General features: G+C 43.5%; 1 protein-coding gene across 1 annotated transcript in view; it reads left to right on the forward strand.

Annotated features, from left to right (window-relative positions):
• Nucleotides 1–13,560, forward strand: part of exoc4 (exocyst complex component 4) — a 118,356-nt gene that overhangs the window by 72,702 nt on the left and 32,094 nt on the right. The window lies entirely within an intron of this gene.

The raw sequence follows: 13,560 nt of genomic DNA on the forward strand, positions 1-13,560 counted from the left end.
TCAATTGTCCGATAGATGTGCAAACCACACATTTCTTTTATTTTTTTTACTTTAACAATGTCTCAAATCCAACAAACTGTATTTTGCACCTTCTGACTTTATTAGACACGTTCCGTTCGACAGTAATAAAATGTTTATTTGCAAGCCTTCATCAATTCCGGAATCCTAAAGGTGCCTGTGTTTGGATAGCACGGGTTCACCCAGATGCAGGCGCACAGATTGCGGATTTGGCACACTTGTGTGGCATTTACATGTGAGCACTTCGAGATGCTTACGAAAACCACAGAGCCTGTTTTTATGGCACAGTTTCCCCTTTTTTTTTTTTTTTTGTTTTGTTTTACTCCAATAGATGCCAGCTCTCTTGAGTGCACTTACCTCGCCGTTCCTTGTGATCTCTGTTGGTTGTAACACACACACTTATACACACACACACACCTTCTGTATTTCACTCAGATCATTACATCCACCCTGCCACCTATCTCGCAGGATAATAATTGCAGCTGAAATGGCCTGATCCTTTTTGAGTTTGTAGCTGTTGCTAAGTGGTGGTTACAGTGTCTAAAAGACACACACACACACATACACCCACTATTTCAAGCGTTGTGTCTGTCTTTCTCTGAGGCAACTACTACTACTACTACTACTACAAAAAAAAGCAACTTCATGGTTGCAATGGCTGACCTCCCCAAAGAATGAAGGGTTTCAGAGGGGCTCCAGAACAGTCCTACCACATGGCCATGATAGGAAGGAATGAAACCTGGGGTACCAGTACGTGTGTATACGTTGGTCTGTCATTACTTCTTTTGATTTCTCATCGCACACCTTTCTTCTTCCTAGTAGTTTCTCTTCTCTATCCAGAAACACTGTCGAAGAATGGAATTTTGTTTGCATCAGTCGCATTCAAATGTGTCCGCGGAAAACTGTCCAAGTGAAAACTGTTCAATTTAACCGAGAAAAAAAGAACTGATAGCAACTGCCTGACTGACTGCACCACATTTAATCACAGGCTCATGTTGCTGGTCTTGGCAGTAATTCTTATTCAAAACAGACTCATGGCAGGTTGAGGATTACAACAGTGCCAAAGTCAAGATCCAGACAGTTGGCAAGATTTGTCTCAGCTGTCAGATATGCTCAATGTTTGGTGGAGTATGGCTCTCTATGTCTTCAGTATTGTAAAAATTTATGTTTTGCATGCACACTTCCCCCCCCTCACATCACACAGAGTGATGTGCATGTGAGTACTCTTTTTATTTTATTTTATTTTTTTATTTGGTCCAGGCAGGTTGTCAAGGAAGACAATGTCCCAGAGAGGTAGTTTCATTGGTGCCGTGGGTATTTGTGTAGCCAACCTTGGGTGTGTGTGTGTGTGTGTTTTGCTGTATGTTTGTTTCTGTCAGAGCCTTCCTGTCTGTGCGCTTGCTTCTCTCCCAGGGAGGGAACAGCGGTGGCAGTTCATTACAGAGAGAGAGAGACCGTGGGCGTATGGAGTTCAGCAGGGTTTGTTTACGGCTCGGGCCCCTCCTTAACGAGGAGTTCAGCATCTTGCTAATTATGCTGCTGTGGCTAATGAGCCTTTCTGCTGATAGTAGGGAGTGCAATAAAACACTCCTTTTGTTTGGGCTTTTTGCCTTTTTTTAATTGGGCTGAATAAAAGAGCCTTCCGTGCTTCTTGGAATGCCATTCACATTCCAGGGTCAGGATGGCATCTGTGTGTTCGCCACACTTTTTCGTGTGTGTGTGTGTGTGTGTGTGTGTGTGTGTGTGTGTGTGTGTGTGTGTGTGTGTAGCCGTGTGAGTATGCTTTGCTACCTGTGGTGGTTGTGTTTTTGGTCTCCAATTTGAGAGCCGTCCCACTGTTTTCTTTGATGGCCTTCATCTGCAGTGTCACTGCTTCTACAGTCTGCTCTTTTCCCTCAGAGTGAAGTTTCTGTTCACTGAGTTGTCAGGAGAGCTTTGGATAAAGGTTTGACATCTTTCTTTTATTGTGCTCCTATAAACTCAAAAAGGGTTTTAAACCGGGTTTGAATAAAGCGCTTTATGTCTGCAGCTTCCAGCTAGCCGGTCAGATAGTGACTCTATTCAGATTTATGATTTTAATGGATCATTAAAGATTAATGCGAATGTGTCTACCTACTCGTTGTTAGTACTTGCGCAACACACACACAGACACACACTTTCTCTCAACATGCCCCTGTTAAGTCCCATGACACTCTGTGTGCCAGGTGTTATCAAAGAGAGACACGTACACACTCGCACGCACAAACCGCGGAATCAAAACCAGCATGGTTGACAGGAGAGAGAGCGAGAGAGCGAGCTCGATATTTCTACACCACATTAAACACACTCTCCCTCATACACCTTGGCTGCAGCCACATACGGGAAACCATAGGGGAGCCGGTTTTATAGTTGCATCTGCTCTCTGCAGCCACTGAAGCGCACGTTAATGTGTGTAATAGCTCCAACTGGAGGAAGACGGCAGCATTTGTGGGGTTTTGTGTTCTTTGGAAAGGGGCTGGGGAGCCAAAACCGAAAATGTCACAGCAGACATGCATATGCCAGAGGACACGTAAACTTTTATGTTCACCCAGTTAATGCACAACTCCTTTTTTACAGCGGTATTTCCATATTTGGGTCGGTGACAAAGAAGATTTGGCGAAGTGAGCGAAACAAAAATCTTTGGATGACTAAAATTCTGTTTTGAACGATAATTAAAGGCCCTGAAAATTTCAAAGAGTGCGCCTCCAAGAAGGGTTGTGACTCCTGTTTTCTGGTGCGCAATATACACCAATGTGCCATACCATTAGAATCAATGGGACATATCAGGATGCAGGCAAACATTTTGTCCTAAGAGTTTGTTGTACAAGCAAAAACATGAAAAAGTGTGTTTCTGAGTGAGTGAGATGACTGGGTCAAAGCATCTCAAAAAAATTGCAGCTCTTGTGGGCTTTTTCCTCAGTCTGCGGTGGTCACTATCTATCAAAGTGGTAAAAGAGAGGAAAGGCACTGAAGCAGCGACATAGTAATGGCTTTCCAAAGCTCATCCGTTCACCATGGTCCAATGGAAGCCCCACCTCACATTTTAAGGGACTTTAAAGATGTGCTGCTAACATATCAGCGCTGGGCACCGCAGCACACCTAAAGAGGTCTCAGGGAGTCCATGCCTCATCGGGTCAGAGCTGTTTGGCAGCTCAAAGAGGGACGTGCACAATAAGAGGTCGGTGCCAGGTTGTCATCTTATTACTGATGCATGTGCTGAAGGCTTTGTCGCATTATTAACTCACACTGGGAACTTTTCTTGACTGGAGATGTTTCCAGCTGTTTCTATTTATGTTTTTGTGGTTATACTATTCATCGGTTAGTCAGTGTTGCTTATTTTTTTCCCCAAAATGGCATAAATGTAACTTCAGATTTTGTAAAATCGGCATCGACAAAGAAATCGTAAGCAAACATTTAAAACTAGTATGTATGAGGCTCTCCGACTCCCCATCTTGCCAAGTCTTATTTGTAAGTGGCCTATTTGTCAGCATAATATCTCAATTAAAATCTAAAATTCTGGCATACAATATAGGTGAGGGTTATTCCCTCTCAGTTTTTTCGAGCCCTTTTCCAGCACTCTCAGAATATTTATCTTTGCATTTCCATAGCATTAACATTTGGACTGTGTTATTAAGCACATCCGTGCTCTATGAAATGTTTAACCCTTCTGCCACTGATATCTCTGCAGCAGAAATGGACAGAGTGACTTTGTGGAATCGCTGCACACAGAGTCAAGGTGAATATTGCACCTTATGTTTGCCTGAGCAGTCCATAATAAGCAATACTCATGCAGTCTGGGCCGAGGCCAATAAGTAATAATGATAGGGGCAGTGATTTCCCTATCACTCGGCACCAGCGGTGTCATGTATGTATCATGTACATATATTACATAATAATGAAATGATTCTGGGCCTGACGCTGGCTGTATATTGTCCACTAGAAGCACGAGATAAGGCCGGACTGCTGGCTGGGACAGTGTCAAGTTGAGTAGAAAAGGTTAATGTCCATCCATGCGTCTGTGTGATAGCACAGCCTGAGCTGATAAGCGTCCAGAGGATCACCGGAAAAAAGAAGTCTGTTAATCCTTTTTCCCTTTTTTTCTGTTTCTCTTGCTTGATTATTTGCTCTCCTTGTTGGTATTTAGCTTTCATATATCCCCACGCAAGTTTTTTTTTTCCCCCCCCCTCTATCTATTCCCTTTTGTTTTGGGTTTTTTCTTCAGTAAACAGCCAGGAGTAGTCTAAAACACACAAACATACTTGCTGTTGGGCCTAGCTGTTCGATGCTATCTGTCCAGCTTTGGTGCTGCCACTGATTGATTCATTTAATTAGACTGAGATCGAGGGGAAGGAGAGGAGAGGGACCGAGCGATGGGGAATAGAATGGAGGAATAAAGCAGCACAGGGAGGGTATGGTCACTCTGCTGGATAGCTCTGGAGATTGGCTCCATTAATCTTGGTAGAACCCCCTGCAGTGTCCCCGTTTTGCACATTCACTTTGTGACACACTAACATACAACACCCAGCCGGGGACGAGCCCGCCGAAAGCAGCGTTTCTCTGGCCATGAAGACGGCAGTGACGCGCCACCTGCGTGCGCGCTCGTATGTCGTGCCCATGTTTCCCAGAAAGTCTGCATGAATTGTTAGTATTCCACTTGTTTACTCCACCTCTGAGCCCTAATTACAATCCATGCTGGCTCTCTCTTCTGAGGGAAGTATCATTCACCCTTGTCCCCAGTGGCTCCGCACAATAGCTGCTAACTACTCCTTTTGTTTTCGCAATTTACTGTCCTAATTGTCTGTGCGTTTGCTATTCATACGTGCATGTATTCGCCTGTTGTTGGGTTTTTTTTTTATACTTGTATGCAAACAGAAGTTATTATGGAGCCGGACGAAGACGGATTTCGTTCACTCGTCATCAGCTGCCAGGGCACTCACTGTATTGCAGATATGTTGGTCTGCCAGTGGCCTGCTAATGATGTTGACCTTTTAAATTTCATATTCACATGTAGCTTTGTGGGAGGACTGTGGGAACAGGCGTGCACACACATCCACGTGTTAATTGTGCACACACGTGCACACACACACAGTAACTATAATGACACTGACCTTTTTATTTGCGATGATGTGTGTAGGCAATGTTTATTTGCAGGTGGGGGATGGGGTCGCTCCTCGCTGATTGGCTCCCTGCTGCCCCCAAAGACACACACACACACACACACACACTCACACACGTACGCTGGTGGCGGCAGAGCTGTGTTTATTAAGAAAACTCTCAGCTCCTATCGACGGGCACAGCAATCACAACACAATACACCTGTTAGCAGTCTCAGCCATACCCTGTGATTGGAACACAAGTGGGAGTGCAAATGGGAATTGCTCACATTAGACAAACACACACATGCGTGCTGCCCCCCCACGGTCGAAAAGATGAGCCCCACTAAAACCATCTCAGTAAAACGCACGATCGTTAGGAGAGGAAGATATTAATTGTGATTAAGCAATTTGTAATTTTTCAGCTGAATTACCCTCCAAAAAAAGGGACTTCAGTATAAAATACCGCTGTTACTTGGGGGAATATTGGCTTGCACCTGAAACGATTCCCTTCAATCTCTTTTCTTGCGCCATACCATTAAGGTTCCTACACACCAGGTCATTTCGGAAGTCGTCTGTGTGATGCGGGTTTTATGAACTTGGGTTCAACAGCAAATTTAACTGCTCAATGTTGCTCTCAACTGAATCATTGGTGACCTCGACGCCATTTCAGTAAATAACGGCGCCTCCAACAATTAAATGTGTCCAAAGTCTCGCATTTTAGCCATTGTTTTGGTGCTGTGCTGGTATCACTCTGGCTATGTTTACATGACAACACTTCCAAGAGAAAACAAAACTTTCATTGTGTTTTTGGTGTCTTTTCACTATCAACTGATTATTTAAATCTACTTGTTTCTTCTTGGTCTCATTAGAACTAAGCTAATAGGATTGTAGCACCTTCAATATGTCTTTAGTGTTTAATTGGTTCTGCACGAGAAGTCAATTTTTATTCTTCTTAAATGGCACAAATCCTGAGGAATTTAGTTTTTCGAGACCCGCTCACCTCAAAGTCCCTTTTCTCCCCGTCCCGGTTTTGCCTCCATCCCTACCGCTTAAGGTGTTGCAATCCCCACCACCCACCTCCGCGTGGTTATCTCCCACCGAACACATGTCCTCCCGAGGCTCACACCCAACTGCCCTGGGCCTCCAACCTGCCTCCTCCATGGAGACGTTCTCCTTTTCACAAATGTGACACAGCCGCGCTTTGTTTGTTGTTTTTATATATTCAAATCGACACAATAGTTATATATTCTCGACTATAAACGTGTTTGGGCTTTTGTCTCCGTTGTGTAGCCGCAGCGGCAGCATTTAAATGAGCGCGGAAAGCAGCTCGAGCAGCTACAGCCCGAGGTTGTACAGGTTCACACCGTGCAGTGCCGCCTCAGACGGAGTCTTTGCGTGTAACGAGACATAATCTTTGCCTTTGGAATGAGTAAGTTAGAGAGAGAGAGAGGGAAGTTGAAATGTCAGCTCCACCACAAACATGCCCTTTGGTTTGAAGCAGGGAAGTTTTTGGCTGTGGGCGCCTGATAAAAGTTACTGCTTGAATTTTGTATTTTTTATTTTTTTTTGCAAGTCGGTGCAATGTGTGTGTGTGTGTGTGCGCATTCGAGTTATTACAGTCCGTATGGGCTTAATGGGGCAGAGAGAGGAACACGCAGCTCCCCCACAGACGGCATTAAACGACATTAGGTTTCATACTTCACTCTTACATCCAAACTTTATTCACTCACGCAAACTGGTGACAACCCAATCTCACTCTTGAGATAAATAATTCATGGTAATTGGTATTAAGTGGCAAACAGTGACTTCAAATTGTGCACCCATTCCACTCGATTGTAATAATACCAACCAGGTGTAGGAAGGAAAAAGGAAAAAAATAACCGAGAGGGTCACCGGATGATTATTGAGATGGAGTTTGTTGGTCACTTTGGGGATTTGAATGGCACATCTGAACTCCAGGGTGATTCCTGGGATTAGCATCATGCAGGAGCTCCATATTTCACCACGCGTTGGCGTTTGTGTGTGGGCGTGGATCGGGTGTGTGTGTGATATAGAAGCCCATCTGCAGCCATTCAAGTGTGATATTGCTCCTCATCTCTCAATTAGAACTCTTGCTAAGCGTAACGCGGCGTTTGTGTCAGACGTGATCCTGGCTGAGGTGAAAAGAGAGATCTGTTCTGGTGATGACTTCATTTTGCCCAACCAAAGTTTATTTATATGTTTTCTAGTCGCCTCATGCTTGTGAATCCATTTGTCTTTTACTTTTTTTATTTTATTTTCTTTAGTCTGGTGTTGTCAACACTCAAATGGATCATTTAACAAAACCAGAAGCCACATTGCAATATAGTTTAGTTTGCATACCTTTGTGTAGCTGGATTTTATCCCAAAACAGATGATGATGGGCTTTGTTTTGCCAGTGGCTGCAGGGCTTTGCAGCACAAACATTTAGCTCGATATGCCAGTGAAATTTAATACCTTACCACTGTAATAAATTATTGACTCTGAGCTCTTAACACTGGGGGAAACGGGTTTCAACACAACACTGCTGTCTGTAGTCAGTAAAACATTATTTATGGGATAATATGAGCATCGCTTTGTAACACCTCTGGATAATCACAATAAGCTGCTCCTGCAGATTGAAACACTCAACGGTTTGAATATCAGGTTTAATCAGAATCTTTCGAGTCAGTCTTTCAGGCTACATATTGAACTGAAAACGTGTTTATAGCAACAGACACTATATGGTTTCAATAATTGTGCTTACATGGACCAAAAATATTCAGCCCAAACGCCGACCCGACCAATTTTGCGCCATATGAACACCATTAGCACCATCTGATTGAAATTACAGTCGGATTGTAGGGATTGGTTTAGTCCCGTTTTTGATCCGATCACAGTCCATGTAGATGACACATCAGGTAACTTCCTAAAGTCGGAGCTTCGCGTGCGTGTCTGTGACATCAGTTCTACCCACTTCATGTGACCTCGGACACATGCCGCAAGGCGGGAAAGGTAGCGGAGTAATCCGTGCGTCATCACGCAAAAAAGCAACCCGTGCTCGTTTTTTCCTGAATATATTTTCAACTAAGATAATGGGATTCTGCGCGCATGTCACAAACAGCAAACGTCACAGTGCATATAAACGTTCTGATGACTTTACTCAGTGTTCATGTAAACGGGACAATCTGATCCTAATGGGAAAGAATTCAATCACTTGACAAAAAAGTGATTATAGAAAGGCAACTAATGAGTTTAGATCAGGGGATCACCTACACTTCCTTTCTAACATCAACTGATCTGAAGCAGAAACAATATAGTCGATACCAACTACGCCATTTGTTCAAATGCAAACAAACTCTTGGATTTCAATTTGTTTATAGAGTCAAATTAATATTACCCACTACGTAGAGTTGGATTGGACCTCTAGTTCAACACCCCTGATTTAGATAATATAAACAATTTAGTTTCTGGAGTTTAAGTTTGATAAAAGTCTACTTTTTGCTTATTGTTATTGTTTGTCCGTATTTCCATCAGTGGATATAGTTTTCCTATGTTTTAATAGACCTTTATAGGGCATTCATATTGAAATACTACAATCCAGTCCAGAATGTTATGTCAGAAGGTTTCACAGTCGATTTAAAACACCCTTATGTTCCTTTTACACATGGAAGTGCATTACATTCACCAAAAGTAACACGTACAGTAGGTCACCTGTATGTACGACCTGTTTAAGATGAGCTATTTGCTGGTGGGTACCGCTGTCCTACTGTGTTTTCTATGAAAGGTTCCCTTAATATGACTTATTACAAGTCGTGAGCATATGTTTGACAACTTTCACTTGATTGATTTGAACAACGCTCTGCTCAAGCATGGATTATTATAATTGGTTATAGTTTTGATTTAAATGCATCAATGACATGAACCGAATGGAAAGAATTGATGCCTTTCCAGAGTGACAGGAGGAAACAAGCAGCAGCTCTGATCTCAAAAATGAGCATAAAATTTAGTTAGATATCTGTTAAAAAAAAAAAAAAACCTCAAATTTAGGAGCATACCACATAAGGTCCCTTGCCCATAAAGATTTAAGAAAGACGAGTGCCTCTAAATCGTGTATAAGGTGTGTTCATGTGGGTATGTGTGTGACAAAGTGGGCTTGCATCACATTAAAAGCAGAAATTCAAAAAGTCAAATGCTAAATTTTTAATTCCTGGAAGTCAAGAAATAGAACCTTTACAGACAAATCAGGACTGGATTTTAAAATTGAGGCATAGGGCTGTCTGGAAGAGCTTATATAGTTTCAGCATTCACACACCGGAAGACAAAGGCACACCGCTGAGTTTGTCAAGAGTTTAAGCAAACTTGCATACAGATCCACTTTTCATGCATTCGCAAATACAAAGAAACATGTGCTGCGCTTGAATGGGCACGAGCATAAGGGCCATCCGGTGTGTGTCAGGAGAGCCTTCGGCGAATGGCTCTGCTCTGACGTTGATGAATGATCTGTCAAGACAATGTCCCACTCGTGCCCGGCTCCTCCTCACCCAGGAGAGTGTGTGTGTGTGTGTGTGTGTGTGTGTGTGTGTGTGTGTGTGTGTGTGTGTGTGTGTGTGTGGGGGGGGGGGGGGTTATCTCCGCATGTGTTCTCCATGGTACGTGGGCGCGCGCGGCTGATTGCACACACTGCTGAGTGTGTATTATTTGGGCAACCCCGAGCTCGCACATGTGAACGGCGTGAAGCATTACACGAGTGAGCGATTTGGGGTCAAAGTGTACGTGTCTGAGTGTGTGTGTGTGTGTGTGTGTGTGTGTGTGTGTGTCTGAAGTGACAAGAGTGCATGGGGTTAAACACTCTGACCCCTGCACAACCGTGAGGGGGGGGAACCCCACCATTTTAATTGGGAAATCCATGATCTGTTTCCGAGTTGAACCCAAGGCCTTCGCAGAAATTCCACAAAAATAGATTACAGAGATCTCATGAAGTTGTTATTCACACAGCTTGTGATTGGTTAGTTCTAATGACTAAATAAAACACATTTCTGTGTACCGTCGGCCACAGCGAGGAGTCAAGCTGTTCTCTTAGTGTAGTAACGGCATTTACCACGTTGAGTATTTCACTCACTCCAGCAAAGGAAATAACTACTTTCAACACCAAGCCGGGGTGATTTCTGGAGTGATGACCATGCATTAAGAGATTTCTTTCCACCGAGGCGCCGGTCTGAGTGCCGGCTCTGCCTCGCCGCCGGCATTAAACTGTGATGGTCGTGGCCTTCATTTTATAGCAGCAGTTTACTCCGGCGAATTCCGAGATCCATTTGCGAGATCCGCAAGTCTAATTTTCCATGATGAGTATGTGTTGATGTTGTAATGTACAAGAGTGAATGCAAAGTGCAAGCAAGCACAGTTCCGGGGTAATAGAATCCCAGGAAGTGGAATAACGTGAGAATTATGGGTGTTTTCTACATTATTTCGCAGCCTCTTGACCTTTATGCTTAAAACATTCAAAAGAGAAAGTAAAACAGACGTACATAGTCACCTCCACGGCACGTCATTGCCTATGTAACAGTCAAGTTAGACAGAGGAGACGTTGCAGAACTTGCTTTACCGACTGCTCTCACTCTGTGTCAAAGCCCTCCCTTTCTCAATCTGTCCCTTGATTACTTTTTAATGATTGCTGCTGCCTAAGACAAATGGCTGTGTTAAATGAGCAGAATTAGACAAGGGAGCTGAGTGCAAGAGCATTTGTTAGAGCAGGAGTAATGGATCGGGTATCCATTGTTTACTCTTTTCCATTCACTGGCTTTGGCCCGCTGTCGAGCTCTGTGTCCTCAGTGCAGGGACAAAAAGAGTGGAGTACATTGTTGTGACCGTGGGGTGGACGTCAAGGTTTTCACCATATTTTCTGTCCATGCACCTCCTCTACCTCTTTAATCAGACTCCGGGTTGCAGGGAGCCAAATCCAAGTTCTCACAGTTCCTCCGGGGCAAACGCTCACACACACATACACACGATTGCAATTTAGTACCGCCAATGAACTCAAACACATGATTCTGGATTGTAAGATTGAGCCGGAGTACCTGAAAAAACCCCAACCACCGCCACCATTGTCATCTCTAGGATTTAGGAATTAATTTCTATCCTTTACATTTGCTGTTTTCGTGAGATAAGTCAGTCACTTCGAGTTCTTTGTTTGTATATTATGTATAACTGCCCTCAAAATACTGTTATAGTGGAAAATGTAGTTCTTCATAAGTCAAGTAGAGCACCCTGATGCACCCCATTTCTACTTATTTATTGTCAGGCCCTCTGCGGTAGTCTCTCTGAACTGATCGGCCTCAGCAGTGCTGACCTCAATACCAGACCTCCCCGGAGAAAGAAAAAAAAATAAATCACCAAAGTGGCATCTAATTATCGCTGCATTATCACCAGAGTCACTGTGACAGATATGAATCGTTTTCACAGATACTCCTGTCTTCTCAGGAAACAGTTACAGTATGATTAGCCGTCACAGCGGTGTTGCTGCACGCTGACTAAACTTCACCCACACTTATCACTCCTGCGGGGTCTGCCTGACTCCTCCTGCCCTGGCAGGCTGACAGGGAGCCAGGCGTGGACAGTGAAAGCTGCTCCCCTTGGCAGAAACAAGGCCCTGGTTAGCGCTCCGTGGCTATGGGCAGTGCTATGGATTATTACTTTCCTCAGTGAAGCGTCTGTTGTTTTTGTGAAGATGAAGCTGAAACACAGAAATAACTACCGTAATTTCCGGACTATTGAGTACACCTGAATATAAGCCGCACCCACCAAAAAAAAAAAAAAAAGAAGCTTTGAGTTGGGTGATGCACCTGAACCCATGCATTGAGGGCATTGAGCTCATTGACCCGTACAAATCCTTAAATTAGCCGCATCATTGTTTAAGCTGCAGGGTTCAAAGCGTGTGAAAATAGTAGCGGCTTATAGACCAGAAATTATGGCATTAAAGGTCCCATATTATGCAAAATTTTCTTTATAATGGTTTTCTAACCGTAATACGTGTCTCCATTTCCCAATACCTTTCAGCAAATGTGTGCTCAGAGGTTTTCCCTTCACGATGTCATGAAGGTAGTGGATACTCATTGACCCTCCCACAGGTAGAAAAAAAACGTACAAATATTACTGATATGGTGAATAAATTCAGCATAATGTGAAACACCGTAATAGTAGCCGTCGTTGCTGTCAGTAGCAGCATATATCAAAATAAGACTCACAGAAGGTATGACATGACAAACTTCATTGTAAATGCTCTTAAACGGCGTTTCAGCTCAGTCGAGAGACTTTTATACTGAAATTCAATACCGTAGCAGGATTTGGAGAAATACACTTTCAATACAATATTGTTGGACCTCTGACAACTGTGTGAAATTGTTGACAAACTGTATAATATGGGATATTTAATATCATTATCATTCATCCACAATCTCTCCAAATAGTCTCATGATCATTTGCAGTCACTACTGCCCCCTACAGTCCTTACAGCCTGCTCTCTGTTGAAGCTCATTCTAAAATGTATTATTCATGCAAAAAGATTGAGATCATCCTAGCAGTGCACAGTTTTCTCCATGTTACCTGAGATTCTCTGAGCGTCAGGAACTTCATTGATATCACAGCTCACCGCATATCTAAGTTTATAACTGTTTGTTGGATTAAATGGAAGCCGACTGTGGAGATGATTATCTTCTTGCGTGCACTGTTGTATTTTCTACTTGAGTTTAGTCGACAGCATTAAAAAGCAACCTAATACTCCTGCAGCTGTTTGCACCTCCAGTGCTAAAGTCCATTTCCATTTTATTAATCTTTGACAAAGCTATTAATTTTTCCATTTCACACCCAGACACTGTAACTCTACATTAAGTTTACAAAGGCAGCGCAGTGAGCTGAATAGAAATCATTTTCAAGATTGCCTCACCTTGTATCCCTGTATGGGATTACTCTCGCACTGGTAGTTACTGGTAGATCAAGGTTGTCGCCAGTCTAACAGTAAGTCATCACTATTATTAGAGGTGGGGGTGGGGTCAAATTGGTTAAGTGCTGGGAACAGGCAAACTGGAACACACCGAGTTGTAATCTTATTTAACAGCTCTGGAATTGCTCAAAGGTGTGTGTTTTGAAAAGTTTGCGGTGTGCCTGCCTGTGCGAGTGCGTCTGGGGATATGAAGCTGCTCTGCTGTTCCCGGGCCAGCTATTAGTCACGCAGGAGTGGCTAATCTGTAATGGCTGCTGTCACAGCCCTGCCGTGGCTCCTGGTGATGGGTGCACCGTGACAAATGCACACACACTCGTTTTAAGCCGGGAACACACACACACACAGACAACACAGAAGTTCAAAACTCACACACACACACACACACACGAATATGTGCACTCACAGTGATTCACGCTCACACAAAGAATCATC

Source organism: Lipophrys pholis (assembly GCF_963383615.2).
Source record: "Lipophrys pholis genome assembly, chromosome: 22".
Classification (NCBI taxonomy): domain Eukaryota; kingdom Metazoa; phylum Chordata; class Actinopteri; order Blenniiformes; family Blenniidae; genus Lipophrys; species Lipophrys pholis.